Genomic DNA, 18,128 nt, shown 5'->3' with positions numbered 1-18,128 from the left:
GTCTACTCGAGAACTGTAACACATAAAAATAAAAGGGTTTATATTTTCTTTAAACCACTAAGTTTGGAGTTGATCTGTACCAATACATAACTGGAACATATGGTAAACTTCTTAACATTCATGGTGGGATATAATTTAATAAATAAATATAAAATTCATATTACCATCTCTTTGGAAGTTTAGAAGAAGTGCAGTTCTTTTACTTAAGGTCCCCGTTTTGTACCATAAATCTCTCTGGTTTATTTTGTTAATTAGGTAAAAAAGCTACTGATGCATTTTTCATCTGGTCGTCATTGAATGGTGCTTTGCAGACTGTGCACAACATTCATGTGGTTTCATAATTAAGCTCTTCAAATTAATTAGGCCAATAAAAACAATTAAGTCACAAAAAGACTTCCTGGGTCACTTGGTCCAAGTTCCTTCCCACATTAAATAAAGCTTTCAGAGAGAAGGCAATGTCCACCAAGTGTCAGTATGTTCAGGAGATTTCAAGGTCCGGGAAAGAGAATGAGGATTCTAAATTATGTCACGGAAACTTATGAATTCCTCAGAATTTTAAGGACCTGCCATGTATACTATTTCACTAAAAAATAACAGCATAGAATAATGAAGACAGAAAGGTGATTTTTGTAAACATATGTTGTGTCTATCAAATCTAATGCAGAGCCATAAATCTATGTTTAAGTCAAAGAGACTAAGGGAGGGAACAAATGTAACATTCTATTCTTCTTGATGCAGAAAGGTAACTGCTTGTGTTTTCTGACCCTCTCTAACAAATGGCAAGACTTCAACGTTTCACACAATGAGTGTAAGTATCCCTTTTGCCCTTGATCTGCAGCTCCAACTCTGTGCTTCCCATTGGACACTCACAAACAGAAGCCCTTGCATTTTCATTTATGCCGTCTGCTTAGGCTGCTTTGTTCGTACAAATCTAGCACAAGGCCTGTTAAGCAGTGCTCAGGGAATGTTAGATGATGGTGATAGTTCTGATAATGGCTATGATGGCAGAGTGCATTTTCTTAAATCTTTAGAGTTTTAAGAGTACAGATAATTTATCTGGTTCTTTTTCTTTTTTTTTTTTTCATTTTTAAGGTGTAGATGTTCAGAATTTATGGAAATATCTCAAGGTGAAAGAGACTCTGCTATTCAATTTACTCTATGCCTATTGTATATAAATATGTTTATATACTAAATTATAAATAAATTCTATAATACAGAAAATATAGCTGGTAATAAATGTAAAATGAGATGTCATTTTTTTCTTATATAATTTTACTCATCATTCCACATACTAAGGACATTCTTCTATTCAACTATCCTGAGATTTAAAAATTTCAACTAAAGGGGCATCTGGGTGGCTCAGTCGGCTGGGCGTCCGACTTCAGCTCAGGTTGTGATCTCACAGTTCATGGGTTCGAGCCCCGCATCAGGTTTTGTGCTGACAGCTCAGAGCATGGAGCCTGGAGCCTGCTTCAGATTCTGTGTCTTCCCCTCTCTCTGCCCCTCCCCGGCTCACACTCTGTCTCTCTCTCAAAAATAAATAAAAACATTAAAAATAAATAAGTAAATAAATAAATATTTCAACTAAAAAGACATATGCATTAAGCTATCCAAGAATTATCCATTACTGAATCGAAAGAGACCACCATTCTACAGGTCCCAGCAGCTTCTTAAGTGTGCATAATGGACACGAAGACAAAGAGACTATCTTCCGGCCTAAATAAAACTGAAGCATTAATTTTGGTGGAACTTTCCACTAAAAATAAACAACAATGAAGTGAAGAGAGAATGTGGCCTTCTTTAGCTATAAATAAGTTAAAACTGAATAATGTAGGCCAAATTACACAGACAAAAATACCTTTTCCCAAGAAGAAAAACACCTTTGAATACTGAAGTATAGATACAGCTCCCAGGAATGTTAGGACATTCATAAAATTCTTGTCTATAATTGCAACCTTAATGATTGATACCTGCAATTTCATTATGTACCATTTTTATAGCCATCAACTGAGATAATTAGAAGATCTAGTTAACTTTTCATTTCATTTAGAGCACATTTCATTTATAGCAATATCAAACTAACACCACACAGTGCTAAAACTATACAAACTTATTTTAAAAGCCAACTATATTTTCCCCTATTTTAAATGCAGTATACATTATTTTTTTCACTTGCAGGAAGACTTTATAAAGATCCTGTCTGTGTTATTTCTTGTAGAAAAATATCAAATATATAAATACCATTTTTCTCAGTGTTCACATAGTATCTATTCTCTTCAGGTTCACATTTAGATTCACCTGATAATTGAGCCATTGGTTTGAGGAAGCAGTGTGCTTGTACATATTTTTCTAACTCAGTCTTCCTACTGTAAGGCTGATGGTTTTATTCCCATCTTGCTTAAAAGGAACTGGGGAATTGAGGTTATGTGATTCACCAATTGTTACCTACTCAATGAAGGCATGAATCACTGTTCATACGCCCAATCATTCCAAGTTCAGAACTATGGTGTACTATGTAAATAATAATGCCTCTTTTGATAACTAATCACACTAATAATTTTTCCAGTTTTATACTTTTCAAATTTCTACCTTTCAATGTACTCATAAACATTCTTTGAAAAGTTGAAAGTCATTGTATACCAAGATAACTAAAAAAAATAAAATAAATAAGTGCTAGCAAATGATGAATGTGATTAGCTGAATCCTTTGGTTTGACTCAAATCTTTCCCTCTACAATGTATTTAATAGAGCCCGAAAAAGGAATGCCCAATTCTTTTCACTAACTCCTCATCATCACAATTTTCAATTAGACAATGCCTCTTTTAAAAATCATTCCATGGGGTGCCTGGGTTGCTCAGTTGGGTATCTGACTCATGATCTCAGCTCAGGTAATGATCTCAGGGTCATGAGTTCAAGCCCCACTTTGGGTTCTGCCTATTTAAAAGCCTACTTAAAAAATCATTTTGAAATTCTAAAATTATTTTCTCATAAGATTTAAATCATCTATTTGGATCCTGAACATTTCTGGTATTCTTTAACCATAACATTTAACAATAGCTTAATTTCATTAAGTCATCTTAAAAATTGATGTTATTTCTTAAGTTAATTTATGGATAGAATATTTAAACATTCAAGTGGTTCATTCCAAATAACTTAGTCTAAAGGGGCCAAAATAAAGAATTATTTTATTATTGATGTTTTTAAATTATTATTTGCTAAAGAATGGAAGAGATAAAAAATAATTTTAGCAAATAGTTGGGAATAATTCACTTAGGTTAAAGAAAAATAGAGAGAGATTACAATGACCTAGTTTCATAATTAAGAATAATAACACTTATTAGATCATATAAAGGGTAGTAAAATCCCAGCAGCTTTTCAGCCTCATGAATGAGAAAAATGTTTTTATATGATGGACCCAGTATCACCAGGGTCTGTGTGAGGATATAATCACTTACCAGGGAAACTGTGAAAATCAGTAGAGTTGATTCTAAAATTTATAAAGTCTAAATTCTAATTTCTATAGTACTCAATGTTTCCTCCTCTTGGGAATGTGTATATAGTAAAGAAGGAAAATTAAATTGGAAATACTTGATATCGACAATGTGTAACTTACAGATATATAAACCATTCGCTAATTTAACAAAGATTACTGAGAATCTGTTACATGCAAAAACTGCATTAGAATCTATTATACATGTTTGGGTGGCTCAGTCATTCAAGCCTTCTACTCAGGTCATAATCTTACAGCTTTGTGGGTTCAAGCCCTGCATTGGGCTCTGCACTGGCAGCACACAGCCTGCTTGGGATTGTCAGTCTCTCTATCTCTCTCTCTCTCTCTGCCTCCCCCCCACTCATGCATCTCTGTCTTGCTCAAAATAAATAAACTTAAAAATAAATAAACTTAAAAAAATGTATATATATACTCTCTCCATTAACTGAACTCAAATATCCTAAAATTTATGACATTTTTCTTGAAAATATGTAATAGACAGGGATCGTTCTTTCATTTCCTGCCTTTCATGCCTTAGGACAAGGACAGAGATTACTTGTTGTATGAGTTCAGAACACTAAACTATGACTACTGGTCAACATTCTTTCCTCTTTTCAAACCCAGACCAACTTTTATTTATTCTAAGTGGTGATCTCAACAATTTAGTTAATAACCACAATAACCTTCCTGGTTTTTCTCTCCCTCCTATTCATAATTTCCTCAGCAGCACATTGGTAACTCACTCTTCTTGACCTCATCATTATCCAAGTTGAACATTCAGTAACACCTCATTGTTCTTTTTCATCACATGCCAGTTCTGTTTCACCTCAGCATAACGTGGATCCACTCAGCATGGCTATTTCTTATAAAAGAGCCTCTTTTCCTTCCGCTTATCCTCTACATTTACTGAAATTAGTTTTAACCTCATTGAACTCTTTATTTTCTAAATCCATCAGTTATAATATAACCACAAATCCTTATACCTCAGCAAGTTCACGGTGTCTTATTTCAATTATGCTCTCCTAGGTACTCAGAATGTACCAGATTATAGATTTCCACAATGCCCGCCTTGACAATCTTCAGCTCTAGCACAAGCTCACTTCTCATTTCTATCCCAAGCAGTAGTGTTCATGGCCATGAACCTTCTGACCATTTCACTTTGGAGTCATGATATTTAACTTTACCTTTGCCCTTGCTGGTGCTCAGAAATATTTTACTTCCTCCATCGCAGAAAAATCAGTAAATACAACTAATCAAAATGAAAAGACTGAATTACCAATTGTGCCAAATTGAGCTAAAATTGGAGCAAGGTGTAATGAGACAGTTAATGACATAGATGAGAATATCTTAGCTGTCACAATCTCCCTTCCACCTCATATACTCTCCAACTGAAATTAAGCTTTCTAATTGCATATATATTCCTATTATTTATCATTAGAAAACTCCAAGCAGAATTAGATAAAGTTAGGGCACCTGGGTATCCCAGTCGGTTAAGCTCCCGGCTCCTGACTTCGGCTCACGGCATTATCTCACAGTTTGTGAGTTCAAGCCCCGTACTATCAGTGCAGGGCCTGCTTGGGATTTGTTCTCTCCCCTCTCTCTGCCCCTACCCTGCTTGCTTTCTCTCTCAAAATAAATAAATAAACTTAAAACATTAAAAAAAAATAATTAGATAAATTCTGTTTGGAGCTACCAGATACTAGACCACAAAGGCTTTGTTCAAAGAATAAGGACTGCAAGGCAGAGGAGAGCTAGAGGATCTGTTCAGCCTCTAAGTGAAAGATCCTGATCAGTGAGGCAAGATGAAGACAGCTGTCTGCCAGGTAAAGCAGGAAAGAGAGAGCTAGTTAGAAAATTCACAAAAATATATACAGAAGTGATGATCAACCCCTCTTTTATAGATGACAAATTATGAAATGAAACATTAGTAATGATATATAAATATATCTCTACAAATACTTTCATGATTACATACATGAAAGACTATTCAATATCTTGATGAAGAAAATTCAAAACCTTAACTGGGATTAATGAATAAGCAAAAACATATGTTCTCCTCCAAATGATACCATTTGTCTCACAGGTACTTGACCAAATCTTCAAGAAATTGAGAGTCTCTTTTTAAGCAAATTCTTTAGGGAACAGAAAAAGAAGGAAAGGTTCACAACTACTGCATTTCAAGTATTCTAAGATTCACTTTTGTTAATATGTAAGCATTTTTGAAATTATGATGTATCTTACAACCAAAAAGCATTTGGTCAAAGTTTAATTGACATGATTCCATTTTTGAAGTTTTAATTTTAAATGTTTATTTATTTTTGAGAGACACACAGAGCGCAAGCAGGGAAAGGCAGAGAGAGAAGGAGACACAGAATCCAAAGCAGGCTCCAGGTTCTGAGCTGTCAGCACAGAGCTAACATGGGACTCGAACTCACAAACCATGAGATCATGACCTAAGCCAAAGTTGGATGCCCAGCCTCCTGATCCAGCCAGGCACCCAGACATGATTCCATTTTTAACATAAAATAAATGGTGCATCTTATAATTAAATTACATGTCAGTTTCAATGAAATAGCGTAGTAGGTAAAGGCTAACATAATAATTACACCTGTATTTTCTTAATGTTATTCCTATTCCTATTAGTTTCAAATTACTACCAACTTAGTGACTTCAAGCACCATGAATTTAGTATCTTACAGTTCTGGAAGTCAGAATTCTGGGATGGGTTTCACTGCGCTAAAATAAAGATTTTAGCACTTTTGCTTTCCTTTATTCGAGATTGTAGGGGAGAATCCATTTTTGCCTTTCACAGTCTCTAGAGGTGGCCCACATTCCTTGACTCCTGGCCCCCTTCCATCTTCAAAGCCTGCAATGTCTTGCTGAGTCTTTCTCACATGAGATCACTCCAACACTGACTCTTCCTCCTCTCTTTTCCATGTTTTTAAAAAAAAAAATTTAATGTTTATTAATTTTTGAGGGAGGGAGAGAGGGAGGGAGGGAGAGAGAGAGAGACATGAGCGAGCAGGAGAGGGACAGAAAGGGAGACACAGAATCTGAACCAGGTTCCAGGCTCTGAGCTATCAGCACAGAGCCTGATGCAGGGATCAAACTCACCAACCACAAGATCATGACCTGAAACAAAGTCAGATGCTTAACTGAGTGAGCCAGCCAGACACCCCTTCCATGTTTTAAATACTCTGTGATTACACTGGGCCCACCTGGATCATTCAGGATAATCTTCCTGTCTTAAAGTAGGCTGATTAGCAAACTTAATTCCATCTGCAACCTTAATTCTCCCTTTCCCTGTGATATAATATAGGTATAAATGTCCTAGGGATTAAAACATGTGCATCTTTGGGAGAGCAATTATTTTGCCTACAACACCCAAATGAAATGATATTGGAATAATAAAGTGTTGACTTTCACTATATAAACACGTACAAAATAGCAAATATAGTATTACAAATCAATTATAGAACTCTACAATATATAAGGTTCACATATATACATATTCATGAATGTGTGTGTGTTATATGTATGTCATGACTAGTAAAGTTTATTCTGGAAATGCAAGGATAGGTCAAATAATAAACTTTATCGATATAACCCCACAATTAAAAGGTTCTCAAAACACATGGAAATTTAAATTGATTCAATCAATTTATTCAGTAAAATGTAACACTAATTCATGATTTTAAAAATTATAGGAGGACACAGTTACTTCTTATCAGAACTACGATATCATGCATCCTAATTTAAAGATAGTACAATGTGAGGAAACAACAAGTGTACATCTTAGAAGTGACAGGCTGTGGGGTGCCTGGGTGGCTCAAGTGGTTATGTGTCTGACTTTGCCTCAAGTCATGATTTGTGGGTTCAAGCCCTGCGATGAGCTCTGTGCTGACAGCTCAGAGCCTGGAGCCTGCTTTGGATTCTGTGTCTCCCTCTCTGTCTACCCCTTCCCTATTCATGCTCTCGCTCTCTCTCTCTCCCTCCCCCTCAAAAATAAATAAACATTAATAAAAAAAATGACAGAGCGCATCATGTGGGAGGATGTCCTTTTCTCTTTTACTCTCTAAATTACACTAAGAATTAGCAACAAGAAATTTTTTAACACAGTAAAATGAACCTAGCATCGACTCAATAGCAGATATCCCACTTAGGATGAAAACTTTAGCACAGAGAATCAGCAACAAGATTAGATAGATGTCTGCTCTCAAATCAGTTACTCAAACAGTTTTAGTAATGCAATAATAAGAGAAAAAGAAATGAGATATAAGAAACAATAACTTTCAAAAACCACTGAAGCCCACAAAATATACTCAAATAATTGGAATGTTCTACTATAATAGTAGACAGGAAATATTACTATTTTAATGATGTTGGATATTCCTAATTTTTTTTCTGCAAATTCAATATAATTTTTAGAAACTATCAAAACAAGGAATTTCAGGAAAATTGAAAAGTGATCCTAAAATTCAAATGAAAGAGGAGAGTTCCCAGGTGAGCTAAGACAATTTTGAAGCAGAATACACTGAGAATGTATACCTTTTCAATAGCAAGACTAATGGTGGACATAATTGCACAGTTTGGTATTGTCATAGTGATAGACAAATAGATCAGTGGAACGGAATTGTGAAATAAGAAACAGATTCAAACGTATGGAAATAACATGTGGTAGAGTTGACATTGCAAGTCATTTGAGAAAGAAAGTGTGGGTATCAAATTCTTCCGAAAACACCATACTTATGAGTGAAATCTTCAAATATTTCTGCTAAAATCAAAAACGAGATGGGATGCCTGCTAAAACTGCTAAAACTATTCAACACTGCACTGCAGGATTTAGAGCCTTAAGAAAAGAAAATAAAGGATAAAGAAAAGATAAAAGAATTAAAATAAAAGAATAAAACTCATTCACTAAGCAAATGATAGGATCTACTGAACAAATAGCTTAAAGTATGCATATTTTTAGAACGAATAATAAAATTCAGCTAATTTTCTATCAGTATATAATGAAATCTTAATAGTTAGAAAAGTTATAAGGCATCTTGGAATAAACATGATAAAGTATGTGCAAGACTTACAAGAAAAAAATTAAACTTCACTGAAAGATTTAAAACATAAAACCAATGGACAAATTCACCATGTCAGTGTTCAAGACGACACAGTTTTATAAAGATATATATTCTCTCCAAGTTTAATGTGATTTCAATCACAGTCCATCAGTAGTTTTCATGTAAATTGGTAAGCTAAGTGCCAAGAGGCAGAATTGCCATGATACCCCTCAAGACAAAACTGAGTTAAGGATGCCTGCCATTTGATCTCACAAACTTTACAAAAGTAATAGAATATGGTGTTAAGATTACTTTAGAAACATGTTGCAAAATAATAAGAAATGTAGATAAACATATACATGTACATACCCCTATATATGGATATTAGTTACTGTTTCATTTAAAGCAACAAGAAATAGAAAATAGCTAACAACAGAGGTTTGGTTTAATAAACTATAATTAGAAGGGCACCTGGGTGGCTCAATCAGTTGAGCGTCTGACTTTAGCTCAGGTTATGATCTCACGGCTTGTGAATTCAAGCCCCACGTGGGGCTCTGTGCTGACAGCTCAGAGCCTGGAGCCTGCTTCAGATTCTGTGTCTCCCTCTCTCTCTGCTCCTCCCTTGCTCACACTCTGTCTCTGCCTCTCTCTCAAAAATAAATAAACATTAAACAATTTTTTTTAAAACTACAATTAGATGATATACAGAGATGCCATTTAAAATCAGGAGGTAGAAGGAAGTTTTAAATTATAAGGTATATTGGCCATAATATATTGTTTAATGAAAAATATCTTAAATACTACTGCATCTCATTTTTGAAATATAAACTGTATGCATATCTATATATCCGTAAAGCTATGCATAGAAATGACTGAAGATACACAAAATCCGACATGTACCCATTTTCATGTCTGTGGTGGGACTGAGGTGTTGTGTGGGCTTTTAATCTGTAAGATTAGTTTGCAAGTGTTCTTTTTAAGTGTATTAGTCTTTGAAATAAATTAATGAAAATTCTATTATTTTGATAAAGCAGTGTCATAGAAAAATTCTCAGACTTCAAGTTAAAGCTTTCAAAATATTTGTAGAATATAGAGTTTTTATTCAAATTTTAACATAAGCAAAATTAAAATATATGTATGTATATTATAGTTTAATATTCTTTTTATAACTATTTTCTCTGTGATAATTTTAACTTATACATTTTTTCTTATTTTCATTGTTACCATAAACGAATATTACAGCAACTTTGGTCAAGAATACCTGTTGACTGCCTGACAAAATGTGCTTGGTGCCTTTATTATCAGTGGGTTCTTTGTTCAGATGATATGTAAAGCAACTAGGTTCTGTGAGAAGCAAAATGCACAAAGAAGGAGCAAAAGCAAAGAGAAAGACCGAATTAGAAATGCCTAGTAAACACTGCCACATAATTATGAATTTTCATTTTTAACAAAAAAGAAGAAAAGCAATTATACATAAACCAGCTTGACCTCAAGGATTTTTTTTATACTTGCAGCCATGTCTAGCTTAAACCTCAATCACCTTCATAAAGCAGCTTCTGAGGCTGTGTTTAACACTTTAATGCTGTTACATTTCCTTTTCTGTGAAAGAAATTAAAAGCAATGTAAAATGCATGCAGTTCTTTTGGGCATAATAAAGTGAACTCATGAAGCTGAGTCTTATTTCTTTGTCTTGTGAACTTTGACCATTTTATCTAATGATAGCTCACGCGTGGACCCAGAAGACTTTATTTAACAGGATTACCAGAGAACCTTTCCTTTTCCACTTTGTGGTGGAATATCATATGGCTTAGACTTAGACAAGTAATTAAACTCCAACAAGAAACCTTGGTAACATTTCAAGCTGTTTTGCATCACATGCCATGAACCTTTTCTCACTTTTGGAAAGACAATATTATCCAGATCAAATTTTGCGACTTGGAATTACCCTACCTAAGAGAAAGAGGCTTAACTGACACAAAACACACACACACACACACACACACACACACACACACACACACAAAACAAAAAATTCTAAGAAACATGAAGTCTCCAGTTTGCAGCAAAACCCGTAAAGAATCCAAATCCTTGAAAATATGCAGCCACACTGCTTATCACCACTCCACAGGCATAGGTCTTTTATCTGAGTCTCTAAGACTATTGCTCTATTTTCGCCATCAGCTTTAGGAGATCCGTACATCATACTCTTCGGCTTCTGCCAGGTTTTCTGCTGAGCATAACAGTCCCTCTAAAACCACAGTGTGGCTATCTCACTTGTGCTGCAGACTCAGTAGTTCAAAGTCCTCTAATGTTACATATCAGTTTGCTTTGCACATCTAAGAGGTGAGGGAAATATTCATAGATCCAAGTCATTACATTAATTTTAAATACTTCCCTCGTTTTTCTTTGAAGAGAAAACAAAATGCAGAAATATCCTCTTTCTCATCCACCTAAAATTTCTGTATTATTATGATTAAATTCCCTTTGCCACACTTCATCATAAAGCTTTACTGATACTTTTTACCATTAAAAGTTAAATGTATAGGTACACTATATCTCTGGGAGGAGGAAAGGGACACAAGTAATAGAGGATACTTCAATATTTTAACTAATACTTATTTCAATACTAGTCTAATTACTAATCTAATATAATCAAATCAATGCTATGCCACATGTAGTAATATTCTAATTTCATAGGTAAGAAAACTGAGACTTTGGATTTCATAAATTATTCAAGGTGACAAATGGTACAGCTGGAACTTGAATCATTTCCTTAATTATGAATTGATAATTATAATCATTAAATGAAATAATGGATGTTTGGTATCAGTGACTCTCTCAAGATTGCCTGGTACCAAGCTAGCTGGGATTTGTGGCTCTCACGTCTCCCCAACAGGGAGAGTGGCTCAAAGTCTTATCTTTACACGGGGCCACCAAGTGCCATATCATCATGAGGCTTCTTGTATTCTCATGCTCTAAAAAGGTTGAGAAACAGGATCGTAGGGACCTCTTCCTGGAGCATAACCCAGAGTTTGTACACTATATCCTGCTCTCGGCTTCTCACTCTGGCAGATAAAGCCAGACCAGGGGACTGTATGTTCCACCTTGCTAACCCTCTGCTTTTGAGTTTCTTCTATAAAGTCCATTTCTCTTGCATCTTTTTCTTTCTGTGAGGCATGGTTTTTGCCTTTAATCCGTATTACATAGCATGCGAAGATTTCGGTAAGTGGTTGATGAATGTTGGCAGTGATTTCCATTATTTGTTATCATTATTAGAATAAACTATCAACTGGAATTTTTAATATCTGTGATACCTTTGCCATGATTCCAAATATATTCTTAAGTTCTTTGACTGAGAAAGTCCTCCTTACCTTTCTCTCCCCAGAGACTTCCTATATCATCTTTAAAATAGTTGAAATTTCACTTCTTCTCTGACTTCCCCAGGTGAATTTAGATGCCCATTATGTCTGGCTGTAGTGTGTTCTAAATAGTAATATACTGCAATGTTCTATGAAAACACGAGTCCACTAGGCTGTTGAGCAACTTAGGGTAAAGGTGCAAGATCTTTCCATTTGATTAGAAGTAGAAAGGTTGTCTCTAACCAATACAATGGAAACATTGCTTTTTTTCTTTTAGTCCATTAGTAATGTTAACTATTTATCTGGAATGTTCTTTTTTCTATATGTTACACAGTAGAAGCATTTAAGAGATAATTTATTGATGTCAGCATGAATCTTTTCTTCCCAATGTTTTGAAGTGTCCTTACAAAGATTTAATGTCATAAAACAGGGCTTTGTAGTTACTTTGAGGATGCCTCATGAAATTCTTTTTAGTGATCTTTCAGAATATCTTTCCCTCCAAATACAAAAACCAAGCCACTTTCTCTAAACTGGCAGCATCTTAGTGAAAAAATAGTCACATTTGGAATAATAAATATGGAATGTTTAGATCTGGGCATATGTTATGCTCTCTGCCAAGGCTCGAGCATAGCATTTGTTATCATATTGATTTTCCTCAAATCCACTCACAACCCAAGTACTACCTGAAATATTTCACCTCTTTGACAGAACAAAGAATTATTTCTAACTGATGGAAATCAGGTGGGAAAGCATTTGTCTTTTTATTATTCTGAATAAATACTTAGGGTTCTAAAGGAAGAAATTTTAAAAACTAAAGTTTATTGGGTAACTACTGAGTATCAGAAGTCCTCTTCAATTAGATGCTCAAGATAGATAAATGATAAATAATAGATAGACAGTAGTTAGACAAGACAGACTGATAATCAGAGATTTTGGTATCTCAAATACCGTAATCGATTGCCTTTGGGATATGATTTTTTTTTTAATGGTGAAAAAATCTTGTTAGATTTTTCCAAAGCACAATATTCCCTAGTTTTACATGGTAGATGCCTTTCTTAAAATTCAATGTATATTAAACAGTGCAAAAAGATATTAATGGTATACATGTAATGGAGTTAAATTCCATATGCACGTATGGTGAATTTTTTAAAAGGTACCCTTTCCTTCTGAACACAGCCGTCAGCCAGGGCACATGGTTTTGCTGGACTTTGGCCTTACTTGGCCCCTTGGTCAGGCATCCTTGTGCTGTAGACAAACATTTGCAGAGGCCCTTGTTTTAGCTTCTGATGATAGTAATAGATTTTTCATTAACTTCAAGACATTATAAAGTCTTTTTGTAGGCCAAAGAATATTTCTTACCACAGGCTAGAGAATTCTTCATTACACAAGACTTTTCTGTTCACTATAGACCACCCTGTATCACTGACCACTTCAGATCTAACTTCAGCAGCTCCTATTATTGCCAAATAAAATTGATACACAGGTCTCTAAAAAATGCACCGTACAGGGTGGTAACACACCCTCTGAGAACCACTGCTTTAACCTTCACTTCACTGGTCTTCAAACAGGAGAAACCACACTCTCAAATACTTTGGCACACCTTAGATTTTAAGAATTCTCTGTTTTTCTCTCACTTGAGCCTCACAATATTCCAGGCAACTGACAGAAAAGACGTTGTTATTCTCAATTTAAGGACAAGAACAATAAAGTGAGTTATCTAACTTTGTATAACTAGACAGTTTAAAAACCACGGTAAGATCTCTATTGTCCTGAAGGGATATTTTCTTTTCCTTTTTAATTCTGAGAGAGAGAGACAGAGAGAACATACACAAGCAGGGAAGGGGCAAAGAAAAAGGGAGAGAGAAAGAGAATCCCAAGCTCTGCCAGCACAGAGCCTGACTGACATGGGGCTCAAACTCATGAACCATGAGATCATGACTTGAGCTGAAATTAAGAGTCGGATGCTTAACTGAGCCACCCAGGTGCCCCAGTGAAGGGAGATTTTCTTATACAGTACTTACTCCTCAGCATATATTCTGATTGAATCACCTTAGCCAGATATTTGAGTCCCTGGCTGACCAGAATCATTCTAAGGAATATTTTGTATTCAATGGTTCTATTGGTTTAAGTCCTGTTCATAAGTGTTTTAATCTGATCAACTTTGCTCCTTTAGAAGCTGATATACTCAATTGTTAGTACTTGTTAGTGAAATGAACTAATGCAGGGAAAACTGTTTTTATTTTTGGATTTCAAGGAAAAGTCAGCTGTGGCTGCTGCTTTGCATTTTGGCTGACAGAACATCAGAATGCTCAATTTGATGTAGTTAGAGTAAGATTTATGACCCCACTTTGTTTTAATTTCACAATCCTCTTATGCCAAATTTTGCTTTAAAAATGTTCTCTCCCATATTTGGATTGATTCGTTCCTTACTCACTCCCCAGCAGGAATTAATTCATGTAATTATATTTTCATTCATTCAACATCTTTTTTTTTTTTTTTGTAACTGCACTCCTATGTAGCAAGTGCTATGCTGAAAAATAAGGATAGACAACTACCAAAATACAGTCCTAGGCCCCAAAGAAAGTGTGGTATTTAGAAGACAGAGGAGTAAACAGTAATAAGCACAGAATGGGCACTCAACTTAGTCTGGGGAAGTTAAGAAAGACTTCCCAAAAGAGATGACATCTACCCTGAGGCCATAACAATAAAACAGCTTTAACCTGATTAAGATGATAAAGGATACTTTTAATAAAACAAGTTATTTGCAAAGGTGTAGTGTGTGCATCTGATGGATTCCAATTAGTTCAGTAAGACTGAAAGGGAAAAGAGTGAGAGGTGGCAGCTTGGACAGCCAGGTGGACCCATGTTATGACTGGTTTCATATGGTAGTTCAAGGAAATTGGGCTTCATCCTGAAGCCACAGTGACATGGAAGTGAAATGGTCAGATTTCTGTTTTGTAAAAGTTAGTCTGGCTGGATTGTGTAAAGCACAAGTTTGGATTGGAGGAACAAGCCTAAAGGCCACTAAAATAATACAAACAAGAGAGGACAGTGGACCGATAGCAAGAGCCTTATCAGATATTAGTAAGAAGCAACAGGATCTGGTGTTTGATGAGATGTAGGCTGGGCTGTGAGTAAGGGAGACAGAAGGAAGAAAGGAAGAATAGCAGATTTTTGGAGTGGCCAACAAGACTGAGAGGGATGCCTTCCCCTGAGGAAAAACAAAACAAAACAACAACAAAATAATAAAATAATGAAAATAAAAACAAGCAAAACTGGTAGGATAGCTGTTGAGTTCAGTTTTTATTATTTTTTGAGTTCAGTTCAAACTGAATTTGAAGTACCTATGGAATATTTAATTAGAGCTATCAGTAAACATTTAGGGATGTAGAGTCCAAGAGAGAGGTCCTGGCTACAGATGTAGTTTTGAGTCATCAGGACACAGAGAACACAAATCTCAGTTCATAAAGTCAGTTATGAGCATGAGATTTAGATCCAAATGGCTTAGGTTCAAATCATGAGTCCTTTCCATTTTTGTGATCTTGTGCAAAATACTTAACTGTTCTCTGCTTCAGTTGCTCCATCTGTAATCATGTATTCTATAATACCTACTTGAGGGTTCTCTGGAGTTATTACTCATAATACATTAAATAGTACCTGGCTTTTTGAAGGGATTAAAAACATTAGTTTTGCATAAGAAATGTAACTTTCTGTTTCTATAACTCTATTTTGATTTATTTATATATCCCCAGTGTCTAGAACACTGTGTGGCACATAATAGGGGTTCAATAAATAACTGTTGAAAAATAAACGAGCTACTTTCTCATACGAAATTCCATTCTGGAAAGGTGGCAAAAACCTAATCTCCAGCACATCTCTCTCCAACTTTGTTGAGGTTGCATTTAAATTCCTTGATGAGTATGTAGTACTTGGTCATCAAGGCAGAGGTGGTGCAAGATGATGGAAGCAACTAGTCCTCCAGAATACGTGCCAGAAGGATTACGTTGCCGGGTCTATCCTCCCAGCTGGCCTTTTTCCCTTTGGGTTTCTATGAGACATCTTGTTATCACCCATATTACACATCTCTTACTACACAGCAAATATGAACTGAGCATCTAACTATGTGCTTGACATGTTCTAGGGGCTGGGGAAACAGAAGAGGACAAGGTAAAGTTCTTGTCCTTGTGGAGTCCATGTTCACGTGTCTCCTTCTCGTCACATGGTCACTTTAGACTCTGAAGTCCCCTCTGCTACTCTGGTGCCATTTTGGGGTGGCATGGGGTACACCTGGCTGCTTCTGCAATATTCTGGCACCAGGAATCTTTGTAGGGTTGCCCATGGGCCACCTGCCTGGCAGGATTACACAGGCATTTTCTCTTTCTAGATTATTTCACTCCCTTTGGTCTCATGTAGAGACCTTCTGCCCTCTCACTTACAGGCATCCCTGCAACTGACCTCCTTCCTTCCTCCAACCGAGGAGACTTTTATTTTTATCCTAGTTGGAGAAAAGCTCCAGTCTGTTCCCACTTGTTGTCTCAGACATTTCTGCCTCTAATGAAAACACTAAGTTTCTCCAAAGCTGTTGGAACAAAGAAACCAAAGACCCAGGCATATCTGCTGACTGCCTACCACATCTCTCTTTGGAGAAAGCACACTCAGAGTCACTCTCTACCTGAGAGGGCACAAGAAGAAAACTAAAAAAGACAAAACACAATCGCTTTACACATCAAACATTATTCTGTCACAGGCATGTCAATGACACCTTGAACCATGAAAGCAGATGAGGTTATTACATCATTGAACACTCAGGTTTACCAAGCCTCTACCCGGAATTAATTTAATTTACTTATTTTCTTTTCTTAAAGGCTCATTTCCCTTAAATTGTTGGTTTTCTTTGTGTATTAAAGGTCAATATTTCATCACGATTTTTTTTCTTAATTTATGTACTTACTTTGAAAGAGAGAGAGAGCGTGAGCAAGGGCAGTGCAGACAGAGAGAGAGACAGAGAATCCCAAGCAGGCTCCATGCAAGACAGCCATGACTCACCCCCAGGGGAGATCATGACCTGAGCCCAAACCAAGAGTCAGATGCTCAACGGACTGAACCACCCAGGTGCCCCCATCACTACAACTTTTTAAATATTTTTTCACTTACCTTTTCTTCCTTCCTTTCTTTTCTTGAGACTTTCACCTGGGCTGCAAGGAAGCCGTGGGATGAGCAACACCTGGGTGCCCGGCCCAGAGACTTCCCGTCCCAGAACCACCAGAGGAGTCTGGTCCATGCCACCTACGAAGCAAACTCCAGCCCTTCTCATTGTACCTGGCCTTCCGCGCTGAGTCACCGCGTGGCAGCGGCGTCTCCCCTCAGGGACCCGCCAGGCCTGGAAGTCAGCTCTGGCGGAATCGCTGCTGCGCAAGGTCGGGATGGCCCCAGGCCAGCAGCGCAGGGAGGAAACTGCGCATGCGCCAGCTGCAAGGCTCATCTACGCAGATGCCAAGGGTCGCTTACTTTCTCATTAAATTCCATACCTCTATTCCCTTTAACATGACTGGGGTTTTTGTGTTTTGTTTTGTTTTGTTTTGTTTTGTTTTGTTTTGTTTTGTTTTGTTTTGTTTCCCTGATGATTTGCTTCCCCAGCCCCACTCCCAGGTTTTCTACTTATAAATTTGAGTAAGTTCAGTTACCTACCCCGTGACTTCTTAAGAGCGCTTAAAATTCTTAACCTCAAGCCATTTTCTAGAGTTTGTTATAGTCTCAGTTTTCAAGAGTGTTTTAACCCCTCCCTGTTCTGTAGCGCCATCACTGAAGAATGCCTAAGCAGCGTTAAAGATCTAGTTCTTAGGCTTTTCCTTTCGTAAATGAGGTAATTGGGGTCAGTAAGCTTGCCCGGAGCTGTAACCAGTTGCAGTGAATAGTTGGAACAACAACTCAGGGCCCCTGCTTCCCCCTGAGGATGAACTCCAATGTGCCAGATGGCCACCGGTAAAATCACTGAAACTAAAATAACAACTCTCCTTTTGTGGCACACATCGAAATGACATCTAGATTAACATCTTGAAATGTTCAAAAAAAAAAAAAAGAGCAATGTGAGTGCAATTATAGCAATGTTACCCCATCCTTCCAGCATGTGAACGGGGATCATAGTCACTTGGCAGAGGCAAAGAGCATAGTGATGGCTAGTGGATGTATGGTGCTGACACCTGCTGGCACCTTCATACTGATATA

Source organism: Prionailurus viverrinus, chromosome A3, assembly GCF_022837055.1.
Source record: "Prionailurus viverrinus isolate Anna chromosome A3, UM_Priviv_1.0, whole genome shotgun sequence".
NCBI classification, from domain to species: Eukaryota; Metazoa; Chordata; class Mammalia; order Carnivora; family Felidae; genus Prionailurus; species Prionailurus viverrinus.
This window is presented reverse-complemented; position numbering follows the sequence as displayed.